General features: G+C 39.1%; 1 protein-coding gene across 4 annotated transcripts in view; it reads left to right on the top strand.

The window, feature by feature from the left end:
• Positions 1–247: 247 nt before the first annotated feature.
• Positions 248–16597, top strand: part of CKAP5 (cytoskeleton associated protein 5) — a 96240-nt gene continuing 79890 nt past the window's right edge. For 3 of the 4 annotated variants that reach the window (XM_052652260.1, XM_052652259.1, XM_052652256.1), the window contains exon 1: positions 248–296. The gene's annotated coding sequence lies outside the window, so the exon portion shown is untranslated. Of the gene's footprint in view, positions 297–7203; positions 7259–16597 lie in introns of those variants that run through there. The other variant, XM_052652258.1, reaches the window with a different exon arrangement.

Here is a 16597-nt window from a genome sequence, read left to right as displayed (position 1 = left end):
GGAGGCCCAGCTAGCTCTTCACACAGCTTTCTTCCAGGACAGTTTTAACCTTTGGCTCCTCGCCCCGAGACCTCCCTACAGGACCAAGCAGAGTCAGGCTCCAAGGGAAGCACGGCTGCGCACGGCCCCTTTAAGGCTGCGGGCGGCGCGTGCCCACAGTTCTTTCAAACGAACCAATGGAAGGACAATGGGCGGTCCGCCCAGGACCAATAAACAACGAGGACACTGCGGGGTGTGCGGCGGCCCAAGCGGTTTCAAACGGCTTAGAGCAACCTCTCGGTTCTGGCCCGGCGGAGGTGAGTGGACTGTGGGCCCGCCCCACCCGCCTAGGCCCCTCAGGTTCACGAGTGGCGCGCGGGGAGCGGCCCCTCGCTCCGGGCTCGGGGGGCGCGGGCTTCCGCGGACGCGCGCTTTCCTCGCCACACAAACCCGGCGGGTCTGAGGCGGCGGAGCGGGGCGGAGGCCGGGGGACTGGCGGCAGGGAGGGCGGGGGGCGTGGGCGCTCGGGTGCGGCTGAGGCCCGGGCCGGGATCCGGGTGACCGGAGCGCGGCGCGGCGGGGTGCGGGCGGCGGCGCCCGAGGGATGCGTGCGGCGCAGGGCCGCGTCTGGCGGCTCAGGGTGTTCGGGTGCTGGGGCCGGGGAGCCTACGAGCCGGCCCTGCTACGGCGCTCCTCGCGTAATTGTCAAATGAATGAATGAGAGAGAACCTCCGTGGCTGTGGTGGTTGTGAAGGGCGCTGGTCGCCTCAGAGCGTGACAAGGACAGTGGTCCCGGGGCCTGCCCGCGCACCTGTGCCCGACCCGCGCACCTGCGGCCCCGCCGGCTTGCTGCGATTTAAAACGATTCGGATCGCATCGCACCGCCCTTCCGCCTGGCTTTCTGTCTCGGAAGGTGTCAGTAGAGTTCAGGTATATTTCCAGCTTTGAAGCTTTGGGGGACCCATACAATAGCCAGCAGTGTAGGTTAATCAGGCCTTGCTACTTTAAGGTGAGGTCTCGGTAAACTAGATTCTTACTTTTTAAGCTCTTAACCACTGTGGCTGTCGAGATAGCTACCCTGCCATTGTGGTAATTGTCAGGCCGGGTTTAAACGTGTCCGTTTTTGTTTCTGGGATAGAAAATGGTGAAAATCGTGTGGCCAGAGCGGCTACTATGTGTTAGAAAATACACTCATGTTGATGAATCTTAGCAATGAGTTTTTCATTCAGCGGCAATAGAGGAAGAAGAGGTTTTTGCAGAACTTGCCCCAAATTTATGCATGGCTCCAGTTTAATTCTTATGGGACTCAAGCCTTCAAGTGTTGGCCCAGAAATGCTCCCTGTCTTATTTTATGCATAATTATAGTAATTGAAAACTCATTTTGAGAGAGGTGAACTCCTCCTTTCTCCGTTATCACCCTGAAAAGTCCTTCTTTGACCTAAAGAGCTGATAATGAAGGTAACCATCTTTGAAACTTAAGAAATTGTAAAAGATTTGGATTTTTCTTAAATGACTGGATAAACTGTAATGTTTTTATAAAATGACATAGAGAAAGGTGAAATCAATATATATTTGCCAACATAAACATAATGGGTAAACTCATGAGAAAAAAATTTACACAAGTTTTTAAAGTTTGTTCACTCAGGCAACAGCAAGCAAAAACATTCCTTAACAATAAACTGTATAATTTATTACTTAAAAATTTTTGATCAACAGCTTAATTTTAACAGCAGAGTTTTAACGGCAATAAATTTGAGTACCCTAATATTATGAACACTGTCTTAGGTTTTGGGAAAGCAATGAAAAATAATAAACGTATTTAATAGTGCCTTAGGTTATTGTTTAAGATCTTGATGGGGAAGGAAAATTTTTCTTTATATTGGAGCAAAGTCAAGTTCCTTTATGCTCCATTGTCTTAATGGAGTCTCATTCATTCATTCAACAAATATTGATGCCTACCATGTGTTAACATTGTTCTAGATTCTGGGAATACACTGGTGAACCAGAAAAAGACAAAGCCCCTGACCTAAGGGAGTTTGACAATTTTATCTCTCAAACAGTTTGCTGTAGCAAATTGTCATTTCTGTAATCCCTCTGGCCAGCTCTAGTTCTTGAACAAAATAAATGCTCAGCTACTTCTACCAGCAGTAGTTAACATTTATTGAATATTCTACTGGGTGCCACGTTTTAATTCTCACAGCCTTTTACAGATGAGGAAACTGAGTCTTAGAAAGTTTATGCAGCTTGCTCAAAATCATACAGCTGATAGCACCTCAGTTTGAACCCAAGTTAGTCTGTTCAGTGCCGTTGCACATAACTTCTGGCTGTACTGTGTGAAATAATGAGATCTGTTAGGGAGAATTCAGGACCATTTTCTGGGTAGACTCTCCCTCTTGCCTTTTTTTCTTAAATACTTCTATCAGAGACATAAGGAAATGTCAACCACAGGCATGGTGGTTTTAGAGGGAAGGTGGAAGAACAGTTCAAAATAACATTTTTACCATGTGAGGGATGGACAGTTGTGGCAGTGGGAGATAGGACTGAATGGGGGCGTAGAGTCTAGATGTGGATCTAATGATTGATGAATTCCTGGTGATCAGTGTTGGAGAGGTTTGAATTTTTTTAAGCTTTATTTCAATTACTGTAAATGCATATTTGTACCTGTAGAGTTCAGGATATGTTGCTTACCTTGTTTCTAGGCGGTTGCCTTGCCCACTTGATTTATCTCAAATACTTAAAAGTTACTCTTTTTGGCCTTTGTGTGTGTTCTCTCTGCCTGGAACTTCCCACCTGCTCTATCCTGCCTCAAGCTTGTCTTTGTGTATAGGCATCACTCAGTTCTCAACTCAAATGTCATCTCCTTAAAGAGGCATTTCCCAAGCTCCAATTAGTGTGGCCCTCTTGGTCATATTTACCTCACTTTTTTTTTTTTTAACTTTATAGCATTTATTGCTATATGATAGGTCATTTATTGTTTGCTTGTATATTGTCTCATTTCCTCACAGAAATGAAAGCAGGGCACAGGAGCTTTTTTTTTTTTTTTTTTTTTTCAATCTGTGAGGTTATTTCAATGCTTCAAGTGGTGCTTAGGACAAATAAGGTGGACAGAAAATGTTTGTTGGCCAAAACTGGCATAGTTTTCTCCATGTAATAAAGTGTACAACTAACCAGTGTTTATGTGTCTTTGGATATAGCAATATCTTAGCAGACTAATTTGGAAAGTCTTCAACTAAGAATCATGGAAAAATGATAGCTTTATGTTTGTTGACTGAGAGAGACGATGGATCTGGCTTCCCCACCTCACTGTTTCCCCCTAGTTTTTAAAACCTATAAAATATATAGAAGTTTTTAGGGGTATTGTTTAGGTATATAGTAGAATGCACATGTATTGGAATTTATCTGATGTTTTTCTCATAATTAGACTGGGGTTATGTGTTTTGGGGAGGAAGATCACAGAGAGAATGCCATTTTAATCACGTCACATAAAGGGTACTATCGACATGGTTTATGACTATTGGTATTGGCCTTAATCATCTGGCTAAAGTAGTGTTTGTCTGGTTTCTCCACTACAGAGTTAACTCTTTTCGCCTTTCACTGTGGTCTTCGGAAGGAAGTAATTTTGTACAGCCCACTTAGGAAGTGAGGGATTGTGCTCCCTGTCCTTGGGGCGGAATAGCTGGATATTTTATTTGAATTTCTTCTGCGTGGAGAATTTGTCTCTCTTTCCCCATTTATTATTTTAGTCAAGTATTCGTATCAGTATAAACTGAAGGGTATTTTATACTTTGAGTTATATTCCAGTACTGCTTTACTTTGTTGCTCGAATTGTTCCAGCTTTATCCATTGAGTATTCTCTCAGTTGGCTCTTGTTCCCCTTTAACATTCCCACATCTGTGTGTGTGTGTGTTTTATTTAATTATTTTTCTAGCAGTTCCCAACGCTACAAGATGCAATAAGCTCATCTTGTATATTTCTTGTCACAGTGCTAGAATTAGTCATTTCTCCTGGATATCCTGGGACTTTTTATTGGAGAATGGTAATAAAAACCAAGATCGGGGCAGTAAGTGTTCTCATTGCTACTGGGGTGTCATTTCTTTTAGGCACTCTCAACTAACAGAACTAATAGGTATATATACTAACTGGTGTATATAGACATCTATAGATATTCCTATATGTCGCTATCTGTTTCTATACCAAATTAAACAGGAGTTCTATTCAGCTCCAGTAGACATATGTAACACTATCTGAATTTTTAATCCATACTCCCATAAAAAATAACTTTATTAACCAGAAGTGCAGGGCTTCCCAGGTGGCTCAGTGGTAAAGAATCCGCCTGCCAAGCAGGAGACATGGGTGGGTTGGGAAGATGCCCTGGAGAAGGAGATGGCAGCCCACTCCTGTATTCTTGTCTGGGAAATCCCATGGACAGAGGAGCCTGACAGGCTACAGCCCACAGGGTTGCAAAAGAGTCAGACATGACTTAGTGACTAAGCGACACTAAATACAGTGCTTATGTCCAGTTCCTTTTGCCTTTAGTGTTAAAGTCCATTTATTTCCAAAGTTGCTTAAGTCAGTTCTTTTTCCCCACCCGCTTCAATGAGATGGTTTCACACATTTTATGGGATTCCTCAGTCTCCCAAATGACTTTCTAAAATTAGCATGCATTAAAGTTTACTTTTTATGTTGTGAACTTCTATAAGTTTTGACATTTATAATGTTATTTATCCACCATTATACTATCCTAGAGAATAGTTTCACTGCCCTAAAAATCTCTTATAATTCACCTATTCATCCTTTCTCCCTCCCCCACCCTCTGGCAGCATTGATCTTTTTATTGTCTTCATAGTTTTCACTCTTCCAGAATGTAATATAATTAGAATCATATACTATGTAACCTTTTCAGACTGGCTTCTTTCACTTCAGTTCAGTTCAGTCGCTCAGTCGTGTCCGACTCTTTGCAACCCCATGAATCGCAGCACGCCAGGCCTCCCTGTCCATCACCAACTCCCAGAGTTCACTCAGACTGACGTCCATCGAGTCAGTGACGCCATCCAGCCGTCTCATCCTCTGTTGTCCCCTTCTCCTCCTGCCCCCAATCCCTCCCAGCATCAGAGTCTTTTCCAATAAGTCAACTCTTCGCATGAGGTGTCCAAAGTACTGGAGTTGCAGCTTTAGCATCATTCCTTCCAAAGAAATCCCAGGGCTGATTTCCTTCAGAATGGATTGGTTGGATCTCCTTCTTTCACTTAAGAGTATCTATTTAAGGTTCTCCCATGTTTTTTCTTGGCTTGATAGCTCATTTCTTTTTATTACTGAATAAGATTTCATTGTGTGTGTGTACCACAGTTTATCCATTCACCTATTGAAGGATATCTGGGTCACTTCTAGTTTTTTATAATTATGAACAAAGCTGCTATAAACATTTGTGTGTGGCATATAAATTTTTAGTTCTCCTGTGTAGATACCTGCGAGTGTGATTGCTGGGCCATAGGGTAAGACAGTGTTTAGCTTGGTAAGACAATGTTTAGCTTTGTAAGAAACTGCCAAACTTTTCAAAAGTGGCAATGCCATCTTGTGTTTCCACTAGCAATGAATGGGAGTTCTTTTTGCTTGACATCCATGTCAGCATTTGGTTTCACCAGTTTTTTTTAGTTTTAGCCATTCTAGTAGGTCTGAGGTATCGCGCTTTTTAAAAATTTTGTTTTTCAAGACATGACTTTTTTGAAGGTAAATGATAGGGTTTTTTGTTTTACAGGTTTTTGGTTTTTTTTTTACAAAACCTTTAAAAAATAACCTTTTTTATTTTGTAATAATTTTAGATTTACAGAAAATTTGCTAAGATATAGCATTCTGTATACCTCTCATCTGATCTCCTCTATTGTTAATATCTTAGATGGCACATATGTCAAAATGAAGAAACCAACATTGATGCATTCCTTTTAACTGAACTCCAGGCTTTGTTGGGATATCTGTAGTTTTCTATTCACATCGCCTTTCTGATTGAGGACCCACTCCTGGGTAACCTGTTGCATCTAGTTGTCTCTCATAGTCTCCTGTGGTCTTTGACAGTTTCTCAGTCTTACTTTGTCTCCATGGTCTTGACAGTTTTGAGTCTTAGTCAGTTATTTTGTGGAATATTCTTCTTCCAGTTTTGTCCCATGTTTTTTTTTTCATTATTAGACAAGGGTTATGTGTTTTTGGAAAGAATGTCGCAGAACACCATCATTTCTTATCAAGGGAATATATGATATCACTGATGATGTTAACCTTGAACACTTGGTTAAGGTAGTGTTTGCCAGGTTGAGAAGTAAAGTTACTATTTTTCCTTTCTATACCTATTCTTTGAAAGTGAGTCTCTGAGTCTAGCCCATCCTCAAAGTGAATGAGGGGCATAAATAAGTTCTGCTTACTGAAGTTGGAACAGTATCTACATAGATTGTTTGGAATTTTGTAACAAAAATTTGTCTGTTCTCCCCCATTTATTTTTCTTTTAACCAGTTATCTATATCAATATGAATATCTGTTTTATAATCTGATTCTATGTTATTTATTTTAGCTCATTCTGAGCACTTTTCTGGTACAGCAAGATGCTCCAGACCGATCTAATATTTTCCCCATCCCAGCCGTAGAATCAGCCCTGGTTCCTTCTGTGAGGCTGTGATATTTATTGATAGAAACCAAGATCTAGATGTGCTTGTTTCTGGGGCGTCATTGTTCCGAGGTCCTCTCAGTAAACAGAGCTGGGTATGTATGTATACTGACTCACGCATATGCACACATATATAGTTTTTTTTAATTTATTTCTATCTGTATTAAGCTAAACATGATTTCATACAGGTCTCTCCAACTTCCCGAGGAAACTCATGTCCCAAACAAATGTCCTCTTTGTGGTATGCTTTTTACTGAGCTCTTTCTTTTTTCTTCCATAACTCTTTTTAAGTGCCACAGAAAACATTATTTTCACTTAATTGGTAACAGCAGTTGCTTATTCCTGTAATATGATCTTTGTTCAGAGATGCAAAGTATAAATTCTGACTTTGTTGGAATGGTCAGACATTTTTGGCATAGATATGATGTCAGATAAGCCTTGGTGACCGCTGTCTCTTCAAAGGTGATGTTTATTTTATTACGAGATTAGAAACTTGCTTCTTCAGTATCTTGATTATATTTCTTGTTGCTGTTGTTTCGTTGCTCAGTCGTGTCTGACTCTTTGTGATCCGATCGACTGGAGCCCACCAGGTTCCTCTGTCCGTGGGATTTTCCAGACAAGAATACTGGGGTAGGTTGCCATTTCCTTCTCCATCTTGATTATATTTCTTAGAGATTATTAATTAAAATGAGTTTTAAATTCTTTCTATGAAGATGAGGAAAAAAGTTGAATAGTCTCAAGTATGTCTTGAAAATGTTTGTTTAATCAGTCTTCTTTTTCTTTCTTCAGTCATAAGACTTAAAGTCGCATTTTATTTATCTGAAAGTTAACTGCCAGGAAATAAACCAAAAAAGTCTTTTCTGCATTCTAAATTTTATTGACTTCCTTTAAGTAGGTCCTGCTCCCTCTTTATGCACAGTTTCACCCTGCTTGCTTCTTTAAATCAAGAGCTAAAATTAGCACTGCTTACAAGTTAACTAGAAGTCTTAGTTTGATCAGGAAGTTTGAGGAAGGAAAGCTACAGAACATTAAAATTCAAAAACGCCGTATTGGAACCACTTGATTTTAATACAAGATTCCCTCATAAATCTTTAGCAGTACATCTTGAGGATATTGCTACATTGATTGCTCAAATGGATTATCCTGAAAATTTTAAATAATTATCAGTCGATTTTGTTTAAAAGAGTGTGAAGCTTATGTATTTTCTTAGATTTATTTTACATGGAAAAAAGTTATATAAAATAATTGATATTTCAGAGACAAACCTCTAGCAAACTTGGCTATCTAGAACATCTTATTCTCTAATTCATTTTGCTGTTTCATTTCTTTTATGTATTTATTTGCAGTGTTTGTTTTTCATCATTTCGTGTCCTAATTCATTTGCTATATGAAGTCTCTCATTCTTGTGTTTTAGATGTTTTTTTCAGTACTGTAATTCCACACTTTTCTTTTGGCCCTTTCTTATATGATACATTGCTTAAAAAAAAAAAAAAAAAAAGAAAGAAAGAAAAGAAAAGAAAGTCTCATGAAAACCCCCAGTCCTGAACTAGCATGAGTTCTTCATTTGTGAGTAAAGATTAAATCCCATATCAGAAATCTCTGGGCAGTAAAAGAAAACAGTTTTTTGTGCTTTAGAGGACTGCCTGCTTATTTTGACCTACATTTAATATGGGGAATTCCTCCAAGTGAAATATGGATAGTCTCCTGAGTAATATAAAATGACATTTACTTGTTTGAGAGGTGAAAGTGTTAGTCAGTCAGTCATGTCTGACTTTTTGTGACTGGTCAGGCTCATCTGTCTATGGAATTCTCCAGGCAAGAATACTGGATTGGGTAGCCATTTCCTTCTTCAAGAGATCTTCCTAACTCCCCCAGGGGTCAAACCCAGGTCTCCTGCATTGCAGGCAGATTTTTTATTTTTATTTTTTTTACCATCTGAGCCACCAGGGAAGTCAAAAGTCTGGTGCTCTACTGATTGAGTTATCCAGGCTTTACTTATTTAACTTTCAGTAAATCTGCTTTCTGTAGGATAAGAAAGAATAGATTGCTTATATACCCAACAAACTTGTTTTAGATCAGAGACTTGCTTTACTCAGTCCTAAGAACCCTAAGCTAACTTAGGCCTTTCTTGAACCAGAAGATTAAAATGTGGGTTTGATTAAGTCTTAAGACAGCATATTAAAAAGCAGAGACATTGCCAACAAAGGTCTGTCTAGTCAAAGATATGGTTTTTCCAGTAGTCATGTATGGATGTGAGAGTTGGACTATAAAGAAAGCTGAGCTCCAAAGAATTGATGCTTTTGAACTGTGGTGGTGGAGAAGACTCTTGAGAGTCCCTTGGACTGCAGGGTGATCCACCCAGTCTATCCTAAAGGAAATCAGTGCTGAATATTCATTGGAAGGACTGACCTTGAAGCTGAGACTCCAATATTTTGGCCAACTGATGTGAAGAACTGACTCATTTGAAAAGACCCTGATGCTGGGAAAGAATGAAGGTGGGAGGAGAAGGGGATGATGAGAGGATGAGGTGGTTGGATGGCATCACCGACTCAATGGACATGAGTTTGAGTAAGCTCAGGGAGTTAGTGATGGACAGGGAGGCCTGGAGTGCTGCAGTCCATGGGGTTGCAAAGAGTCAGACACCACTAAGCAACTGAACTGAACTGAAGTCTGTCTAAGATCTCTAAATGACTCTGAGATGATGCTTATAATAATATAGTAATGATAGCTACTGTTTCTTGAATGCTTGCTATTTGCCATGATGGGTCTTCCCTGGTGGCTCAGATGGTAAAGAATCTGTTTGCAATGCAGGAGACCTGGATTCAATCTTTGGAGTTGGGAAGATCCCCTGGAGAAGGGAATGGCTACCTACTCTAGTCTTCTTGCCTGGAAAATTCCATGGACAGAGAATTCTGGAGGGCTACAGTCCAAGGAGTCACAAAGAGTTGGACGTGACTGAGGAACTAACACACACACGCACAGTACTACTTCCTTGCATAAAGTCCCTGGCTTTGTATGATGAGACCCTTTCCAGTCTGCCCTTTTTCTCAGCTTCTGTTTTGGCCACATAGGTTGCAGTTCTTTCTTTATCTTGCCTAGCTCTTGTCAGCTTTCACCCACATGCCTGAAACATTCTCTTGTTATATCTAGTCATTGTGCCTAGGTCTGGCTAATCACTATTAATTTCCTTTAGTTCTCAGCCTAAGTATCACTTTCTCAGGGAGACCTTCCCTGACGCTCCAGTCTAGATTAATTGCCTCTGTTACACCCTCATAGTACATTGCCACTGGGCTACTGTATTTCACTTCCTGTACTCAGTGTGTAGCTAAGTGCCTAATACAGAGTAACATGTTATGATCTCACGCTACTCTATATTAGGCACTTAGCTACATACTAAGTGTACTTGTGTGACAGGGGAATAATACAGGTATTTGGAGAGATTCTTAACATATGTAAGGCAAAATATCATTTTTCACTTCAACAGTTCACCATGACAATTAGTTGAATCACGTGAAGCAAGTTACTTAGCCTCTATGCCTCGGTTTTCTCATCTGTAAAATGGAATAATAATATCAATCTCAAGAGTTACGAGAAATAAACGAGTTATTGTATGTGAAGTGCTTAGAATACTGCCTGGCATGTAATGAATGCTCTGGAAATGTGTATTAAATAAGGAACCACATGAAGATGGTACTGTAATGATGGATGATAAAACTGAGACTCAGCTAGTATATGGCAAAACAAGTGCTAGAACTCAGCTCCAACTCCAACATCCAACATGACAGTTTTGGTTGAATTTAATTTTGACTAGAGTGCTCTATAATAAGATTTATTGCAAGCAACTGCTCTCCTGTCATGACTTTACCAAATGAATGATCTAAAGTTAAAATTTCCTTCTTTTAATGGATTTTATAATCAAAAAGTAGGTACTAAGAGAACAGTGACAAAAATCTTCTAAATTTTTGAAATCTATTACTTACTAATTTTTCACTTCAAAAAAGGCTTTGCTTTAGAATTCTATTAATCTCTTATATCATGTTTCCCTTTCACATTTTAAATACATTCAGCATGCAAAATTTTATTTATAAACTCAGAACACATTTATTATATATTTAAGAGTTCTATAATTTGATGAAATTGTGCTGTTTTAGAAATTATGTGTTAGAGGACAAAGCACTCTGCTAGATGCTGGGCAATAAATAAGATTCAGATCTCTCTTTCAAGGGAGATATGATGTCCAAAAAATATGAAGGGGAGGAAGTGAGGCTTATGGGATATGTGTAGACAGATTCAGCTTCAAGGTGCCAGGCTGGAATTTGAAAGTTTTAGAGCTTTTAAAAACATTTTGATAAAAAATATTGAAGCTTGTTGTTCATTAAAATAAAAGACAAGGCTATGTATTAAAATGAAAAGTAAAAATTCTTTAGCTAGTCCCATATACATTCTAAAAGTGGTCATTGTTAACAATTTTCTGTGGATCCATCCAGAAAATTTTTATGTGCTCTCAAACATGTATTAGTTTTCTATGACTACCAAGACAAATGACCACAAATTTGGCAGCTTAAAACAACAATAATTTATTCTCACAGTTCTGGAGTTGAGTCTAAAATTTAGGGTGAGTAGGAGTTTGGGGTTAAAATATACACTGTACTATAAGATAACCAACAGGGAACTATACTTGTAATAGCCTACAATGGAAAAAATTTTTTGTACACACACAACTGAATCCCTTTGCTGTATGCTTGAAACTAACAACATTGTAAATCAACAATATTTCAGTAAGAATTTTAGAAAAATTTAGGAAGAGGCTTCCTGGAGGCTGATACTGAGGCACGGCCGTGTTCCTCCAGAGGTGCTGGGGAGCGCCGGTTCTTGCCTCTTCCACTTCTGTCAGCTGTCGGTGTCCCTTGGCTGGTGTCGCATCCCTCCAGCCTCTTACAGTCTTGCTTGTCTCCGTCTTCACATCACCGTCTCCTCTGAGTGTGTCAGCTTTTCATTGGTCTCCCTCTTGTAAGAATACATGTGGTTGCATTCAGGCTGACTCAGATGATCCAGGATGATCTTCCTGTCTCAAAATTCTTAATCACATTTGCGGAGACCCTTTTCCCAAATAAAACAACATTTATAGTTTTGGGGGATTACAGCCCAATATCTTTGAGGGTCATTACCACCAATGTGTATGACCCTTTTTTTATATTTTTAGTAAACACACAAAAAAGGAATTAGACTTCATATGCTAGCTTCCAAAACTGTTTCTAAAACTTCATAATAGATTTCCTCCACATCAGGATTTAAATATTTTTTTCTTTAAATACCTACAGAGCATTTTGAACAGACAAGTTTCTCACTTTTTAAAAACTGTAATGTTTTTTAAAAGGATGTAACATAAAAATTACCATCATAATTTTAAACTAGTGGTTACATTCAGTTGTTGTGAAAGATATCTCCAAAACTTTTGAATCTTGCAGATCTGATGCTGTATCCATTGAACAGCTTTTCTTTTCCTCTTTCCCTGGCCCCTGATACCCACCATTCTACTTTCTGTTGCTGTGAATTTTACTAGTTTAGTACCTCCTGTGAGTGGACTCATACAGTATTTGTCTTTTTGTGGCTGGCTTGTTTCATTTAGCATGGTATCCTCCAAGTTCATCCATATTGTAGCGTGTAACAGGATTTCCTTCCTTTTTAAGGCTAATATTCCATTGTATGTGTTTACCACATTTTGCTATCCATCCATCCGCTGGTTCTTTAGTGGACGTTTGGGTCGCTTCTGTGGCTTGGATCATGAGTGTGTAAACTCGAGCCCCAGTTTTCAGTGCTTCTGCAGGTAGATGCGCCCACCCTCGGCCACACACTGAATGGCGGGCGATGGGCCAGGACAGCCGCTGCTCTGTTTTAAGGTTTGAGCAGCCTCCAGACTGTCTTCCGTAGCTGTTGCACCGTTTACAATCCCACCAGCAGTAGACAAGTGTTGCAACTTCTCTACATTCTTACTAGCATTTGTTATTTCTGTTTTTTAAAATTTTATTTATTTGATAGTAACCCTTCTATTGGGTGTGAAGAGATAATCCCATTGTGATTTTGACATGCATTTCTCTGATGATTAGTGATGTTGAACATCTTTTCATATGCTTATTGGCCATTGGTATATCATCTTTGTTGTTGTTCTTGTTCAGTCGCTAAGTCATGTCCCACTCTTTGCGACCCCATGGACTGCAGCATGCCAGGCTCCCCTGTCCTCCATTATCTTCCTGAGTTTGCTCAGATTCATGTCCGTTGAGTCAGTGATGCCATCTAACCATCTCATCCTCTGCCCCCACTTGTCCTCTGTCTTCAGTCTTTCCCAGCATCAGAGTGTTTTCTAATGAGTTGGCTCTTTGCATCAGGTGGCCAAAGTATTGGAACGTCAGCATCAGCCCCTCCAATGAATTTCAACAAATATGCAAAATACTCATCTTTGTAGAAACATCTATTCAAGTCTTTTGCCCATTTTTAATTGGATTATTCAAAGTTTTGTTGTGGGAGTTCTTGATATTCTGTGGATATTGACTTACCAAATAAATGATTGATAAATATTTTCTTTCCTTCTGTAGGTTATCTTTTTACCCTGTTTATTCTGTCCTTTGATACACAAAAGTTTTTAAGTTTGATACAATCCCCATTGGCCCTTTTTGCTTTGGTTGCCTGTGCTTTTGGCGTCATATCTAAGATATCATTGTGCATTCCAGTGTTATAAAGCTTTTCCTCTATGTTTTCTTCTAGGAGTTTTGTAGTTTTAGATCTTATATTTAGATTTTTAATGATTTCATATTAGTTTTTGTGTATGATGTAAGATAAGGGTCCACCTTCATTCTTTTGCATGTAGCTGTCTGGTTTTTCCCATGATTATTTGTTGAAGAGACCATCCTTTCCCAATTGAGTGGTCTTGGCACTCTTGTCAAACAAAGACAATTTTACCCTGTTCGCGAGGGTTTATTCCTGCGTTCTCTATGCTGTTCCATTGGTCTTTCTGCCATTACCACACTGTTGTGATCATTGTGGCTTTTTAATATGCTTTGGAATCAGGAAGAGAGTGCTGCAACTTTTTTTTTCAAAAATGTTTTTACTATTCAGGGTCCTTTGAGATACCATATGAATTTTAAAATTAATTTTTCTATTTTTACAAAAAATGCTGTTGGAATTTTGATAGAATTTATAGATTATTTTCAGATATATGGAATCTTAATAATACTGAATCTTACAGGCCATGGATATGGGATGTCTTTTTGTTTGTATCTTCTATATAGTTTCTTTTAGCATTGTTTTATAAGTTTCAGTGTACAAGTCTCATCTCCTTGGTTAGGTTTATTCCCAAGTATTTTATTCTTTTTGATGTTATTTTAAGTGGAATTGTTTTCTTAATTTTCTTTTCATATTTTTCATTGGTGGTATAGAAAAACACTACTGATTTTTGTATGTTGGTTTTGTATTGTGCAAAATTCATTCATTTACTGAATTTATTTCTGTTCACAAAATTTATTCATTTACCGAATTCATTTATTCTCACATTTTTTTTTGGTGGAATCTTTTAGGGTTTTCTACGTATAAGATTATGTCATATGCAAACAGATGATTTTACTTCTTCCTTTTTGACTTAGATCTCTTTTGTTTCTTCATCTTGCCTAATTTCTCTGTGTAAGACTTTTTTCCTGCGAAGAACACTGACTTTGAATTCTATGTTGAATAGGACTGTTAGGACAAGCATCCTCGCCCTGTTCCTGCTCTTAGAGAAAGAGCCTTCAGTTTCTCACTCTTGAGTACGATGCTATGCGTGCTCAGTCATGTCTGACTGTTTGTGGCCCTTTGGACTAGAGCCTGCCAGGCTCCTTTGCACATGGGATTTTTTAGGCAAGAATACTGGAGTGGATTGCCATTTCCTCCTCCAGGGGATCTTCCTGACCGAGGGATCAAGCCTGTGTCTCCTGTTGTTCAGTAACTAACTATTTTCTCAGCATGGTTTGTGAAATTATGCATATTTTAACTAATAGCTGTCTTCATTTATTTTCACTGCTGTATGATATCTTTTCTGTGAATATAGTATAGCTTATTTATTTGTCTCCTATTAATGGGTTTTTTAAAAATTGAGATAGAATTCACACAGTATAAAATTTATTCTTATAAAGTATACAGTGGCTTCCTAATATATTCATATAGTTGTGCAGCCATCACCACTATCTAATGCCAGAACATTTTCATCATCCTGAAGAGAGACCTCATACCCACTAATAGTCACTCCCCATTCCTTATTTCCCTCCCTGCCCTCCCACCCCTAGCCCTTGGCTCTGTCTGTCTCTCTGCATTTGCTTAACCTGGACATTTCGTATCAACGTAATCATGCAATATGTGACCTTCTGTGTCTTGCTTCTTTCACTTAGTACAGTGTTTTCAAGGCTAACCCATGTTGTAGGATATATCGTTCCTTTTTATGGCTGAATGATATTCTGTTGAGTGGATAGATCACAATCTGTTTTACCCATTTATCAGTTGATGGATTTGTGGGTTATTTCCACTCTGGGACTATTATGAGTAATGCTGCTGTTAGCATTTATATACAAGCTTTGTGTGGACTTTCAATTCTCTTTGGAATGGGTTGTTAATATCAAATATTTTCCACATTGGATGTGCCAATTTACATAACCAGCAGCGGCATTTTGTTGTAATATTGGACATAGTATTTATTTTTTATAATATTTATTTATTTGGCTGTGCTGAGTCTTAGTTATGGCCCCTGGGATCTAGTTCCCTTCAGTTCAGTTGAGTTCAGTTGCTCAGTCGTGTCCGACTCTTTTCGACCCCATGAATCGCAGCACACCAGGCCTCCCTGTCTATCACCATCTCCCGGAGTTCACTCCGACTCACATCCATCGAGTCAGTGATGCCATCCAGCCATCTCATCCTCTGTTGTCCCCTTCTCCTCCTGCCCCCAATCCCTCCCAGCACCAGAGTCTTTTCCAATGAGTCAGCTCTTCGCATGAGGTGTCCAAAGTACTGGCGTTTCAGCTTCAGGATCATTCCCTCCAAAGAAATCCCAGTGCTGATCTCCTTCAGAATGGACTAGTTGGATCTCCTTGCAGTCCAAGGGACTCTCAAGAGTCTTCTCCAACACCATAGTTCAAAAGCATCAATTCTTCGGCGCTCAGCCTTCTTCACAGTCCAACTCTCACATCCATACATGACCACAGGAAAAACCATAGCCTTGACTAGATGGACCTCAGTCAGCAAAGTAATGTCTCTGCTTTTGAATATGCTATCTAGGTTGGTGAGTAAGCGTCTTTTAATTTCATGACTAGTTCCCTTACCAGGGATCAAATCTGAGTCCCCTACATTGCCAGTGTGGAGTCTTAGCCACTGACCACCCGGGAAGTCTCTGGACATAGTATTTATAATGAGTTTCCAAACATTTTCTTGTATGCATCCTTTTTGTTTCCTAATCAGGAGAATTATACTTTTGCTAAAGATGTTAAATAATACTTGCTAGATACATTGTTGATAAATTTTATTTAGGCTCTGGAAACTCTTGTCTGAATGTTGCAAGTTTGATTGACAGAAGTATACCTAATGTATTTAGTTACTAGTAGTACGTTTTGTTAGTTCTTATAGCTTATTGATCCAGGAAAAATTACCAGATATGACCACTCTTGGATGGGATTTGAAAGAGTAATTTTCATTGATATTTCCTTTTGAAAGTGTTATAAAGTAACATTTAAGATTCATGTCAAGTGATCAATGATTCTTCATAAACAGAAGACTAATTACACACCGTTAATACTAAATTGCAGAAAGAACTGATTGTAATTGATAGGTGTAAAAATACAGATCCATACTGAAAATCAGTGGTAAGTAATAATCCAGTTACCCTTGACTTACTGTTAGTAGAAGAGCATGAAAGGGTTCAAAGAGACACTTTAGAAACCCATTTGACAGTTACTT

Source organism: Budorcas taxicolor, chromosome 15 (genome assembly GCF_023091745.1).
Source record: "Budorcas taxicolor isolate Tak-1 chromosome 15, Takin1.1, whole genome shotgun sequence".
NCBI classification, from domain to species: domain Eukaryota; kingdom Metazoa; phylum Chordata; class Mammalia; order Artiodactyla; family Bovidae; genus Budorcas; species Budorcas taxicolor.
Note: the sequence above shows the minus strand (reverse complement) of the source record. Positions and strands in the feature narration are given on the sequence as shown.